Genomic DNA, 15057 nt, shown 5'->3' with positions numbered 1-15057 from the left:
CTGCCAGAAGCCCAGTGACGATGGGAGGGCTTAGCACATGGCTGGGCACTGTGGTTTCTTCCAGAGAAGTGGATGGAATTTGCTTTACCTTGCCACAACCACTTGTGATAGGGTCCGCACTCAGGAAAACTGTTTCCATTGGAAGCCGGCTTTTTGCCAAACGGGTCTCAGGGCCGTGGGCCTCGGGTGTCCCTCAGGTTCCCAAAAGCACAGGGACGAGGTGAGGGGCTTAGACCATGCCTGGGCAATGTTGTCTCTTACACCTGGGTGTGTGGCATTTTGTTTACCTGGCTACCCCCACTTGGGATAGGTTTTCCACAGCAAGAGCATATTGCTCATCAGAAGCTGTTTTTGCCCCAGGGGGTCTTCGGGCTGGGTTCCTTCGGGTTGAACTCCTGCTAGCAAAATCGCCGGGATGAGGGAAGGGCTCAGACGGGGCCTGGGCCCTAAGGTCTCTTACAGGTCAGTGTATGGCATTTCTTTCACCTTGCCACAGGCACTTGGGAGCATGTCTGCACGTGAAGAAAGACTTTTTGGTGGGAAGCCGGTTTTTGTCAAACGGGTCCTAGTGCTGTGCTCCTCTCTTTTCCCTCCTGCTGCCAGAAGCCCAGTGACGATGGGAGGGCTTAGCACATGGCTGGGCACCGTGGTTTCTTCCAGAGAAGTGGATGGCATTTTCTTTGCCTTGCCACAACCACTTGTGATAGGGTCCGCACCTCAGGAAAACGGTTTCCGTTGGAAGCCGGCTTTTTGCCAAACGGGTCTCAGGGCCGTGGGTCTCGGGTATCCCTCAGGCTGCCAAAAGCACAGGGACGAGGTGAGGGGCTTAGACCATGCCTGGGGAATGTTGTCTCTTACACCTGGGTGTGTGGCATTTTGTTTACCTGGCTACCCCCACTTGGGATAGGTTTTCCACAGCAAGAGCATATTGCGCTTAGGAAGCCGTTTTTGCCCCAAGGGGTCTCCGGGCTGGGTTCCTTCGGGTTGAACTCCTGCTAGCAAAACCGCCAGGATGAGGGAAGGGCTCAGACGGTGCCTGGGCCCTGTGCTCTCTTACAGGTCAGTGTATGGCATTTCCTTCACCTGCCACAGGCACTTGGGAGCATGTCTGCACGTGGAGAAGGACTGTTTCGTGGGAAGCCGGTTTTTGTGAAACGGGTCCCAGTGCTGTGCTCCTCTCTTTTCCCTCCTGCTGCCAGAAGCCCAGTGACGATGGGAGAGCTTAGCACATGGCTGGGCACTGTGGTTTCTTCCAGAGAAGTGGATGGAATTTGCTTTACCTTGCCACAACCACTTGTGATAGGGTCCGCACTCAGGAAAACTGTTTCCATTGGAAGCCGTCTTTTTGCCAAACGGGTCTCCGGGCCGTGGGCCTCGGGTGTCCCTCAGGTTCCCAAAAGCACAGGGACGAGGTGAGGGGCTTAGACCATGCCTGGGCAATGTTGTCTCTTACACCTGGGTGTGTGGTATTTTGTTTACCTGGCTACCCCCACTTGGGATAGGTTTTCCACAGCAAGAGCATATTGCTCATCAGAAGCCGTTTTTGCCCCAGGGGGTCTTCGGGCTGGGTTCCTTCGGGTTGAACTCCTGCTAGCAAAATCGCCGGGATGAGGGAAGGGCTCAGACGGGGCCTGGGCCCTAAGGTCTCTTACAGGTCAGTGTACGGCATTTCTTTCACCTTGCCACAGGCACTTGGGAGCATGTCTACACGTGAAGAAAGACTTTTTCGTGGGATGCCGGTTTTTCTCAAACGGGTCCCAGTGTTGTGCTCCCCTCTTTTCCCTCCTGCTGCCAGAAGCCCAGTGACGATGGGAGGGCTTAGCACATGGCTGGGCACTGTGGTTTCTTCCAGAGAAGTGGATGGCATTTGCTTTACCTTGCCACAACCACTTGTGATAGGGTCCGCACTCAGGAAAACTGTTTCCATTGGAAGCCGGCTTTTTGCCAAACGGGTCTCAGGGCCGTGGGCCTCGGGTGTCCCTCAGGTTCCCAAAAGCACAGGGACGAGGTGAGGGGCTTAGACCATGCCTGGGCAATGTTGTCTCTTACACCTGGGTGTGTGGCATTTTGTTTACTTGGCTACCCCCACTTGGGATAGGTTTTCCACAGCAAGAGCATATTGCTCATCAGAAGCTGTTTTTGCCCCAGGGGGTCTTCGGGCTGGGTTCCTTCGGGTTGAACTCCTGCTAGCAAAATCGCCGGGATGAGGGAAGGGCTCAGACGGGGCCTGGGCCCTAAGGTCTCTTACAGGTCAGTGTATGGCATTTCTTTCACCTTGCCACAGGCACTTGGGAGCATGTCTGCACGTGAAGAAAGACTTTTTGGTGGGAAGCCGGTTTTTGTCAAACGGGTCCTAGTGCTGTGCTCCTCTCTTTTCCCTCCTGCTGCCAGAAGCCCAGTGACGATGGGAGGGCTTAGCACATGGCTGGGCACTGTGGTTTCTTCCAGAGAAATGGATGGCATTTGCTTTACCTTGCCACAACCACTTGTGATAGGGTCCGCACCTCAGGAAAACTATTTCCGTTGGAAGCCGGCTTTTTGCCAAACGGGTCTCAGGGCCGTGGGCCTCGGGTGTCCCTCAGGCTCCCAAAAGCACAGGGACGAGGTGAGGGGCTTAGACCATGCCTGGGCAATGTAGTCTCTTACACCTGGTTGTGTGGCATTTTGGTTATCTGGCTACCCCCACTTGGGATAGGTTTTCCACAGCAAGAGCATATTGCGCTTAGGAAGCCGTTTATGCCCCAGGGGGTCTCCCGGCTGGGTTCGTTGGGGTTGAACTCCTGGTAGCAAAACCGCCTGGATGAGGGGAGGGCTCAGATGGTGCCTGGGCCCTGTGGTCTCTTCCAGGTCAGTGTATGGCATTTCCTTCACCTTGCCACAGGCACTTGGGAGCATGTCTACACGTGAAGAAAGACTTTTTCGTGGGAAGCCGGTTTTTCTCAAACGGGTCCCAGTGTTGTGCTCCCCTCTTTTCCCTCCTGCTGCCAGAAGCCCAGTGACGATGGGAGGGCTTAGCACATGGCTGGGCACTGTGGTTTCTTCCAGAGAAGTGGATGGCATTTGCTTTACCTTGCCACAACCACTTGTGATAGGGTCCGCACCTCAGGAAAACTGTTTCCGTTGGAAGCCGGCTTTTTGCCAAACGGGTCTCAGGGCCGTGGGCCTCGGGTGTCCCTCAGGCTCCCAAAAGCACAGGGACGAGGTGAGGGGCTTAGACCATGCCTGGGCAATGTTGTCTCTTACACCTGGGTGTGTGGCATTTTGTTGAGCTGGCTACCCCCACTTGGGATAGGTTTTCCACATCAAGAGCATATTGTTCCTCGGAAGCCGTTTTTGCCCCAGGGCGTCTCCGGGCTGGGTTCGTTCGGGTTGATGTCTTTTGTCAAAACCGCCGGGATGAGGGAAGGACTCAGACGGTGCCTTCGCACTGTGGTCTCTTACCCGAACCGTACCCTAAGGGAACCCAAACACTATACCCTGACCCAGACGCTGACCCTGATCCTGACCATGACCCTGACCCTAACCCGAACCCTAACCCTAACCATAACACCTAACCCTAACCGTAACCCTACCCTGAGCCCTAACCATAACCCTAACACGAACCCTAATCCTAAACAGAACACTAGCCCTAACCCAAACCCTACCCCTAACCCGAACCCTAACGGGAACCCTAACTCTAACCCTAACCTTAACCGTAACCTGAAATCTAACCCTATCCCGAACCCGAACCCTAAACGTAACCCTAACCCGAACCCGAACCCTATCCCTAACCTGAACCCGAATCCAAACCCTAACCCTAACCCGAACCTAACCCTAACCCTAACCCTAACCCTAACCCTAACCCGAACCCTAAGGGGAACTCTAACCCTAACCCGAACCCTAACCAGAACCCGAATCGTAACACTAACCCTAACCCGAACTCGAACCCTCACCTGAACGCTAACACTAACCCTAACCCGAAACCTAACCCAAACCCTAACCGTAACCTGAACCCTAACCCTAACCCTAACACGAACCCAAACCCGAACCCGAACCCAAAATCTAACCCTAACCCGAACCCGAACCATAACCTGAACCCTAAACCGAACCCTAACCCTAACCCAAACCTGAACCCGAACTCTAACCCTACCCGAAGCGTAACCCGATCCCTAACCCTAACCCTAACCTGAACGCGAACCTGAACCCTAACACTAACCCGAAACCTAACCCTAACCCGAACCTAACCCAAATCCTAACCCTAAACCAAACCCTAACCCTAACCCGAAACCTAACCTTAACCCGAACCCGAACATTAACCGGAACCCTAACCCTAACCCAAACCTGAACCGTACCTGAACCCTAACCCGACCCTTACCCTAACCCTCTCCCTAACCTGAAACCTAACCCTAACCCTAACCCTAACCCTAACCCTAAACCTCACCCGAACCCTAACCCTAACCCGAACCCGAACCCTAACCCTAACCCGAACCCTAACCTAAACCCGAAACCTAACCGAACCCTAACCCGAACTCTAACCCGAACCCGAATCCTAACACTAACCCTAACGCAACCCGAACCCTAACCCGAACCCTATCCCGAACCCTAACGCTAACACGAACCCTAACCCTAACCATAACCCTAACCCAAACCCTAACCCTAACCCGACCCTAACCCTAACCCTGACGCTAACCCTAACCCTAACCCTATCCCTAACCTGAACCCTAACCCTAACCCGAACCCGAACCCTAACCTCAACTTTAACCTTAACCCTAACCCTAACCCTAACCCGAACTCGAAACCTAATCTGAACCCTAACACTAACCCTAACCCGAAACCAAACCCAAACACTAACGCTAACCCGAACCCTAACCCTACCCCTAACCCTAAACCGAACCCTAACCCGAACCCTAACCCTAACCCTAACCCTAACCCGAACCTGAACCCTCAACCGAACACGAACCCTAACCCTAACCCACACCAAAACCTAACCCTAACTTAACCTAAACCCTAACCCGAACCTAAACCCTAACCATAACCCTAAACCTAACCGAACCCAAACCCTAAACCTCACCCTAACCCTAAGCCGAACTGTAACCCTAACCCTAACCCTAACCCTAAAGCTAACCCGAACCCAAACCCTAACCCTAACCCGAACCTGAACCCTCAACCGAACATGAACCCTTACCCTAACCCTAACCTTAACCTGAACCCTAACCCTAACCCAAACCCGAACCCTAACCCTAACCCGAAACCTAACCCTAACCCTAACCCTAACCCTAAGCATCACCTGAACCCTAACCCTGCCCCTAACCCTAACCCTAACCCGAACCAGAACCCTAACCCTAACCGTAACCATAACCCGAACCCTAACCCTAACCCTACCCTAACACTAACCGTATCCCTAACCTGAAACCTAACCCTAACCCTAACCCTAACCCGAAACCAAACCCAAACACTAACGCTAACCCGAACCCTAACCCTACCCCTAACCCTAAACCGAACCCTAACCCGAACCCTAACCCTAACCCTAACCCTAACCCGAACCCTCAACCGACCACGAACCCTAACCCTAACCCACACCAAAACCTAACCCTAACCTTAACCAAAACCCTAACCCTAATCCGAACCTGAACCCTAACCATAACTCTAAACCTAACCCGAGCCCAAACACTAAACCTCACCCTAACCCTAAGCCGAACTGTAACCCTAACCCGAACCCTAAACCTACCCTGAACCCTAACCCGAACCCTAACCCAAACCTAACCCTAACCCTAACCCTAACCCTAACCCTAACCCTAACCCAAAACCTAATCCTAAACCTAGCCCTAAACCTCACCCGAACCCTAACCCGAACCCGAACCAGAACCCTAACCCTAACCCTAACCCTAACCCTAACCCTAACCCTAACCCTCAACCGAACACAAACCCTAACCCTAACCCTAACCAAACTCACCCGAACCCTAACCGTAACCCAACCCGAAACCTAACCCTAACCTTAACCTGAACCTCACGCTAACCCTAACACGAACCCAAACCCGAACCCGAACCAAAAATCTAACCCTAACCCGAACCCGAACGCTAACATGAACCCTAAACTGAACCCTAACCCTAACCCAAACCCGAACCCGAACCCTGACCCAAACCCTAACCCTAACCCGAACCCTAACCCGATCCCTAACCCTAACCCTAACCTGAACGCGAACCCGAACCCTAACACTAACCCGAAACCTAACCCTAACCCGAACATAACCCGAACCCTAACCCTAACCCTAACCGTAACCCTAACACGAACCCGAAACCTAACGTTAACCCTAACCCGAATCCGAAACCTAACCCTAACCCGAACCCGAACACTAACCCGCCCCTAACCCTAACCCAAACCTGAACCATAACGCGAACCCTAACCCAACCCTTACCCTAACCCTCTCCCTAACCTGAAACCTAACCCTAACCCTAACCCTAACCCTCACCAAAACCTAACCCTAACCCTAAACCCAACCCTGAAACTAAACCTAACACTAAACCTAACCCTTAACCGAATCTGAACCCTAACCCTAACCCTAACCCTACCTGAACCCTAACCCTAACCCTAACCCTAACCCTAACCCTAACCCAGAAACGGAACCCTAACCCTAACCCTAACCCGAACCCGAACTGCAACCCGAGCCCTAAACCGTCCCTTACCTCAACCCTATCCCTAACCTGAACCCTAACCCTAAACCTAACCCGAACCCTAACCCTAACCGTAACCCTAACCCGAACACTAACCCTAACCCGACCCTAACCCTAACCCTATCCCTAACCTGAAACCTAACCCTAACCCTAACCCTAACCCGAACCCTAACCCTAACCATAACCCTAACCCAAACCCTAACCCTAACCCGACCCTAACCCTAAACATAACCCTCACCCGAACCCTAACCCTAACCCGACCCTAACCCTAACCCGAACCCGAACCCTAACCCTAACCCTAACCCTAACTCTAACCCTAACCCTAACCCTAATCCTAACCCTAACCATAACCCTAACCCAAACCCTAACCCTAAACCGACCCTATCCCTAACCCTAACCCTAACCCTAACCCTAACCCTAACACTAACCCGACCGTTACCCCAACCCTATACCTAACCCTAACCCTAACCCTAACCCAAACCCTAACCCTAACCCACACCAAAACCTAACCCTAACCTTAACCTGAACCCAAACCCCAACCCGAACCCGAAACCTAACCCTAACCCTAAACCTAACCCGACCCCAAACCCTAAACCTCACCCTAACCCTAACCCGAACCGTAACCCTAACCCTAACCCTAACCCTAATGCTAACCCGAACCCTAACCCTAACCCTAACCCTATCCCTAACCTGAACCCTAACCCTAACCCTAAGATTAATCCGAACTCGAACCCTTACCCTAACCCGAACCCTAACCCTAACCCGAACCTAACCCTAACCCCAACCGTAACCCCAACCCTAAGAGGAACCCTAACCCTAACCGGAACCCTAACCCGACCCTAACCCTAACGCTAACCCTAATCTGAACCTCACCCTACCCTAACCCGAATCTGAAGCCGAAACTGAACCCTAACCCTAACCCTAAACCGAACCCAAATCCTAACCCTAACCCTAACCCTAACCGGAACCCGAATCTGAACACGAAACCGACCCCGAACCTGAACCCTAACCGTAACCCGAAACCTAAACCTAACCATAGCACTAAACCTCACCCGAACGCTAACCCGAACCCTAACCCTAACCGAACCCTAACCGTAACCCTCACCCGAACCCTAATCCTAATCCTAACCCGAACCCGAATCCAAACCCAAAGCCTAACCCAAACCTAAACCTAACCCTAACCCTAAAACGAACACTAAGAGGAACACTAAACCTAACCCGAACCCTAACCCGAATCCTAACCCTAACCATAACCCTAACCCTAACCCGAACCTGAACCCTCAACCGCACATGAACACTAACCCTAACCCTAACCCTAACCCTAACCCTAAACCTAACACGAACCCAAACCCTAAACCTCACCCTAACCCTAACCCGAACCCTAAACCTAACCCTAACACTACCCCGAACCCTAACCCTAACCCTAACCCGAACCCTAACCCGATCCCTAACCCTAACCCTAACCTGAACGCGAACCCGAACCCTAACCCAAACCCGAAACATAACCCTAACCCAAACCTAACCCTAACCCAAACCCGAACCCTAAGAGGAACTCTAACCCTAACCCGAACCCTAACCCGAATCCGAACCGTAACCCTAACCCTAACATGAATTCGAACCCTAACCTGAACCCTAACACTAACCCTAACCCGAAACCAAACCCAAACCATAACCCTAACTCGAACACTGACCCTACCCCTAACCGTAAACTGAACCCTAACCCAAACCCTAACCCTAACCCTAACCCTAACCCTAACCCTAACCCGAACCCAAACCTGAACCCTCAACCGAACACAAACCCTAACCCTAACCCTAACCAAACTCACCCAAACCCTAACCGTAACCCAACCCGAAACCTAACCCTAACCTTAACCTGAAACCTAACCCTAACCCTAACACGAACCCAAACCCGAACCCGAACCAAAAATCTAACCCTAACCCGAACCCGAACGCTAACATGAACCCTAAACCGAACCCTAACCCTAACCCATCCCCGAACCCGAACCCAAACCCTAACCCGAACCCGTACCCTAAACCTAACCTGAACGTGAACCCGAAACCTAACACGAACCCGTAACCTAACCCTAACCCGAACCTCACCCTAAACCTAACCCTAACCCAAACCCAAACCCTAACCCTAACCCGAAACCTAACCTTAACCCTAACCCGAACCCGAAACCTAACCCTAACCCTAACCCGAACCCTAACCCGAACCCTAACCCTAACCCAAACCCGAACCGTAACCCGAACCCTAACCCGACCCTTACCCTAACCCTATCCCTAAACTGAACCCTAACCCTAACCCTAAAACTAACCCGAACCCAAACCCTAACCCTAACCATAAACCCAAAACGAACCCTAAACCTAACCCTACCCCTAAACTGAAACGTAAGCCTAACCCTAACCCTAACCCTAACCCTAACCCTAACCCTAACCCAAGCCCAAAAACTAACCCTAACCTAACGCTAACCCTATCCCTAACCTTAACCCTATCCCTAACCCTAAGCCTCACCTGAACCCGAACCCTAACTCTAACCCGAACCGTAACCCTAACCTGAACCTAACCCTAACCCCAACCATAACCCCAAACCTAAGAGGAACCCTAACCCTAACCGGAACCCTAACCTGAACCCTAACCCTAACCCTAACCCTAACCTGAACCTCACCCTACCCTAACCCAAATCTGAAGCCGAAATTGAACCCGAACCCTAACCCTAACCCGAACCCAAATCCTAACCAGAACCCTAACCCTAATCGGAAACCTAACCCTGGCCCTAACCCTAAACCTAACCCTAGCCCTAAACCTCACCCGAACCCTAACCCTAACCCTAACCGTAACCCTAACCGGAACCCTAACCCGAACCCTAACCCTAACCCTAACCCTAACCGGAAACCTAACCCTAACCCTAACCCTAACCCTAACCCTAACCCTAGCCCTAAACCTCACACGAACCCTAACCCTAAACCTAACCCTAACACTAACCCTAACCCTACCCTGAACCCTAACCCTCACCCTAACCCTAACACGAACCCGAACCCTAACCCGAAACCTAACAGTAACCCTAACCCGAACCCTATATCAACCCTAACCCGAACCCGAATCCAAACCCTAACCCTAACCCTAACCCTAACCCGAACCCTAACCCTACCCCTAACCCTAACCCGAACCCTAACCCGAACCCTAACCCTAACACGAACCCAAACCCTAACACGAACCCGAACCCTAAACCGAACGCTAACCGTAACCCTAACCCGAACCCTATACCTAACCCTAACCCAAACCCGAATCCAAACCCTAACCCTAACCCAAACCTAACCCTAACCCTAACCCTAAACCGAACCCTAAGAGGAACACTAACCCTAACCCGAACCCTAACCCTACCCCTAACCCTAACCCTAACCCGCACCCTAACCCGAACCCTAACCTGAACCCGAACCGTAACCCTAACCCTAACCCTAACCCGAACCCTAACCCTACCCCTAACCCTAACCCTAACCCTAACCCGAACCCTAACCCTAACACGAACCCGAACCCTAACACGAACCCGAACCCTAACCCGAACGCTAACCGTAACCCTAACCCGAACCCTATACCTAACCCTAACCCGAACCCGAATCCAAACCCTAACCCTAACCCAAACCTAACCCTAACATTAACCCTAAACCGAACCCTAAGAGGAACACTAACCCTAACCCGAACCCTAACCCTACCCCTAACCCTAACCCTAACCCGCACCCTAACCCGAACCCTAACCTGAACCCGAACCGTAACCCTAATCCTAACACGAACTCGAACCCTAACCTGAACCCTAACACTAACCCTAAACCGAAACCAAACCCGAACCCTAACCCTAACCCTAACGCTAACCCGAACCCGAAACCAAACCCGAAGCCTGACCCTAACCCTAACCCTAACCCGAACCCTAACCCTACCCGTAACCCTAAACCGAACCCTACCCCTAACCCTAACCCGAACCCTAAACCTAACCCTAACCCGAAACCTAACCCTAACCCTAACGCGAAACCTAACCCTAACCCTACCCTAACCCGAACCCGAACCCTAACCCTAACCCTAACCCGGATCCTAACCCGAACCCTCACCTGAACCCTACCCGAACCCTAACCGGAATCCTAAAACGAACCCGAACCCAAACCCTAACCCGAACCCTAACCCGAAGCCTAAACTGAACCGGAACCCAAACCCTAACCCTAACCCGAACCCGACCCGAACCCGAACCCGAACCCATACCCTAACACGAACCAGAACCCGAACCCGAAACCGAACCTGAACCCGAACCCGAAACCGAACCTGAACCCTAACCCGAACCCGAACCCGAACCCGAACCCTAACCCGAACCCTAACCCAAAAGCACAGAGACGAGGTGAGGGGCTTAGACCATGCCTGGGCAATGTTGTTTCTTACACCTGGGTGTGTGGCATTTTGTTTACCTGGCTACCCCCACTTGGGATAGGTTTTCCACAGCAAGCACCTATTGTTCCTCAGAAGACGTTTTTGCCCCAGGGGTCTCCGGGCTGTGTTCGTTGGGGTTGAACTCCTGCTAGCAAAACCGCCGGGATGAGGGAAGGGTTCAGACTGTGCCTGGGCCCTGTGGTCTCTTCCAGGTCAGTGTATGGCATTTCCTTCACCTTGCCACAGGCACTTGGGAGCATGTATGCACGTGGAGATAGACTTTCCTGTGGGAAGCCGGTTTTTTCAAACGGGTCCCAGTGCTGTGCTCCTCTCTTTTCACTCCTGGTGCTAGAAGCCCAGTGAGAATGGGAGGGTTTAGAACATGGCTGGGCACTGTGGTTTCTTCCAGAGAAGTGGAGGGCATTTGCTTTACCTTGCCACAACCACTTGGGAGAGGGTCTGCACCTCAGGAAAACTGTTTCCGTGGGAAGCCGGCTTTTTGCCAAACGGGTCTCAGGGCCGTGGGCCTCGGGTGTCCCTCCGGCTCCCCAAAGCACAGGGACGAGGTGAGGGGCTTAGACCATGCCTGGGCAATGTTGTTTCTTACACCTGGGTGTGTGGCATTTTGTTTACCTGGCTACCCCCACTTGGCATAGGTTTTCCACAACAAGCACCTATTGTTCCTCAGAAGTCGTTTTTGCCTCAGGGGTCTCCGGGCTGTGTTCGTTGGGGTTGAACTCCTGCTAGCAAAACCGCCGGGATGAGGGAAGGGTTCAGACTGTGCCTGGGCCCTGTGGTCTCTTCCAGGTCAGTGTATGGCATTTCCTTCACCTTGCCACAGGCACTTGGGAGCATGTCTGCACGTGGAGAAAGACTTTCCCATGGGAAGCCGGTTTTTGTCAAACGGGTTCCAGTGCTCTGCTCCTCCCTTTTCACTCCTGCTGCCAGAAGCCCAGTGAGGATGGGAGGACTTAGAACATGGCTGGGCACTGTGGTTTCTTCCAGAGACGAGGATGGCATTTCCTTCACCTTGCCACAGGCACTTGGGAGCATGTCTGCACGTGGAGATAGACTTTCCCGTGGGAAGCCTGTTTTTGTCAAACGGGTCCCAGTGCTGTGCTCCTCTCTTTTCACTCCGGCTGCCAGAAGCCCAGTGAGGATGGGAGGGCTTAGAACATGACTGGGCACTGTCGTTTCCTCCAGAGACGTGGATGGCATTGCTATACCTTGCCACAACCACTTGTGAGAGGGTCTGCACCTCGAGAAAACTGTTTCCATGGGAAGCCGGGTTTGGCCAAACGGGTCTCAGGGCCGTGGGCCTCGGCTGTCCCTCCGGCTCCCCAAAGCACAGGGACGAGGTGAGGGGCTTAGACCATGCCTGGGCAATGTTGTTTCTTACACCTGGGTGTGTGGCATTTTGTTTACCTGGCTTCCCCCACTTGGCATAGGTTTTCCACAGCAAGCACCTATTGTTCCTCAGAAGCCGTTTTTCCCCAGGGGTCTCCGGGCTGTGTTCGTTGGGGTTGAACTCGTGCTAGCAAAACCGCCGGGATGAGGGAAAGGCTCAGACTGTGCCTGTGCCCTGTGGTCTCTTCCAGGTCAGTGTATGGCATTTCCTTCACCTTGCCACCGTCACTTGGGAGCATGTCTGCACGTGGAGAAAGACTTTCCCATGGGAAGCCGGTTTTTGTCAAACGGGTCCCAGTGCTGTGCTCCTCTCTTTTCACGCCGGCTGCCAGAAGCCCCATGAGGATGGGAGGGCTTAGAACATGGCTGGGCACTGTGGTTTCTTCCAGAGAAGTGGATGGCATTTGCTTTACCTTGCCACAACCACTTGTGAGAGGGTCTGCACATCAAGAAAACTGTTTCTGTGGGAAGCCGGGATTGGCCAAACGGGTCTCAGGCCCGTGGGTCTCGGGTGTCCGTCCAGCTCCCCACAGCACAGGGATGAGGTGAGGGGCTTAGACCATTCCTGGGCAATGTTGTTTCTTACACCTGGGTGTGTGGCATTTTGTTTACCTGGCTACCCCTCTTGGGATAGGTTTTCCACAGCAAGAGCATATTGCTCGTCAGAAGCCGTTTTTGAGCCAGGGGTCTCCGGGCTGTGTTCGTTGGGGTTGAACTCCTGCTAGCAAAACCGCCGGGTTGAGGGAAGGGTTCAGAGAGTGCCTGGGCCCTGTGGTCTCTTCCAGGTAGGTGTATGGCATTTCCTTCCCCTTGCCACAGGCATCTGGGAGCATGTCTGCACGTGGAGAAAGACTATCCCGTGGGAAGCCGGTTTTTGTCAAACGGGTCCCAGTGCTCTGCCCCTCTCTTTTCACTCCTACTGCCAGAAGCCCAGGGAGGATGGGAGGGCTTAGAACATGGCTGGGCACTGTGGTTTTTTCCAGAGAAGTGGAGGGCATTTGCTTTACCTTGCCACAACCACTTGGGATAGGGTCTGCACCTCAGGAAAACTGTTTCCGTGGGAAGCCGGCTTTTTGCAAAGAGGTCTCTGGGCCGAGGGCCTCAGGTGTCCCTCTGGCTCCCCAAAGCACAGGGACGAGGTGAGGGGCTTAGACCATGCCTGGGCAATGTTGTTTCTTACACCTGGGTGTGTGGCATTTTGTTGACCTGGCTACCCCCACTTGGGATAGGTTTTCCACAGCAAGCGCCTATTGTTCGTCGGAAGCCGTTTTTGCCTCAGTGTTCTCTGTGTTCTGTTCGTTGGGGTTGAACTCCTCCTAGCAAAACCGCCGGGATGAGGGAAGGGTTCAGACTGTGCCTGGGCCCTGTGGTCTCTTCCAGGTCAGTGTATGGCATTTCCTTCCCCTTGCCACAGGCACCTGGGAGCATGTCTGCACGTGGAGAAAGACTTTCCCGTGGGAAGCCGGTTTTTGTCAAACGGGTCCCAGTGCTCTGCTCCTCTCTTTTCACTCCTGCTGCCAGAATCACAGGGAGGATGGGAGGGCTTAGAATATGGCTGGGCACTGTGGTTTCTTCCAGAGAAGTGGAGGGCATTTGCATTACCTTGCCACAACCACTTGGGATAGGGTCTGCACCTCAGGAAATCTGTTTCCGTGGGAAGCCGGCTTTTTGCAAAGGGGTCTCTGGGCCCAGGGCCTCGGGTGTCCCTCCGGCTCCTCAAAGCACAGGGACGAGGTGAGGGGCTTAGACCATTCCTGGGCAATGTTTTTTCTTCCACCTGGGTGTGTGGCATTTTGTTGAGCTGTCTACCCCCACTTGGGATAGGTTTTCCACAGCAAGCGCCTATTGTTTGTCGGAAGCCGTTTTTGCCTCAGTGTTCTCCGGGCTGTGTTCGTTGGGGTTGAACTCCTGCTAGCAAAACCGCCGGGTTGAGGGAAGGGTTCAGAGAGTGCCTGGGCCCTGTGGTCTCTTCCAGGTCAGTGTATGGCATTTCCTTCCCCTTGCCACAGGCACCTGGGAGCATGTCTGCACGTGGAGAAAGACTATCCCATGGGAAGCCGGTTTTTGTCAAACGGGTCCCAGTGCTCTGCCCCTCTCTTTTCACTCCTACTGCCAGAAGCCCAGGGAGGATGGGAGGGCTTAGAACATGGCTGGGCACTGTGGTTTCTTCCAGACAAGTGGAGGGCATTTGCTTTACCTTGCCACAACCACTTGTGAGAGGGTCTGCACCTCAGGAAAACTGTTCCCGTGGGAAGCCTGCTTTTTGCAAAGGGGTCTCAGGGCCGTGGGCCTCGGCTGTCCCTCCGGCTCCCCAAAGCACAGGGACGAGGTGAGGGGCTTAGACCATGCCTGGGCAATGTTGTTTCTTACACCTGGGTGTGTGGTATAGTTTACCTGGCTACCCCCACTTGGGATAGGTGTTCCACAGCAAGCACCTATTGTTCGTCGGAAGCCGTTTTCGCCCCAGGGGTCTCCGGGCTGTGTTCGTTGGGGTTGAACTCCTGCTAGCAAAACCGCCGGGTTGAGGGAAGGGTTCAGAGAGTGCCTGGGCCCTGTGGCCTCTTCCAGGTCAGTGTATGGCATTTCCT

This window comes from Ursus americanus, chromosome 32 (assembly GCF_024610735.1).
Source record: "Ursus americanus isolate L20-20 chromosome 32, mUrsAme1.1.p, whole genome shotgun sequence".
In the NCBI taxonomy this organism is placed as follows: Eukaryota; Metazoa; Chordata; class Mammalia; order Carnivora; family Ursidae; genus Ursus; species Ursus americanus.
The sequence above is the reverse complement of the archived record's forward strand: the minus strand, read 5'-3'. Positions refer to the sequence as shown.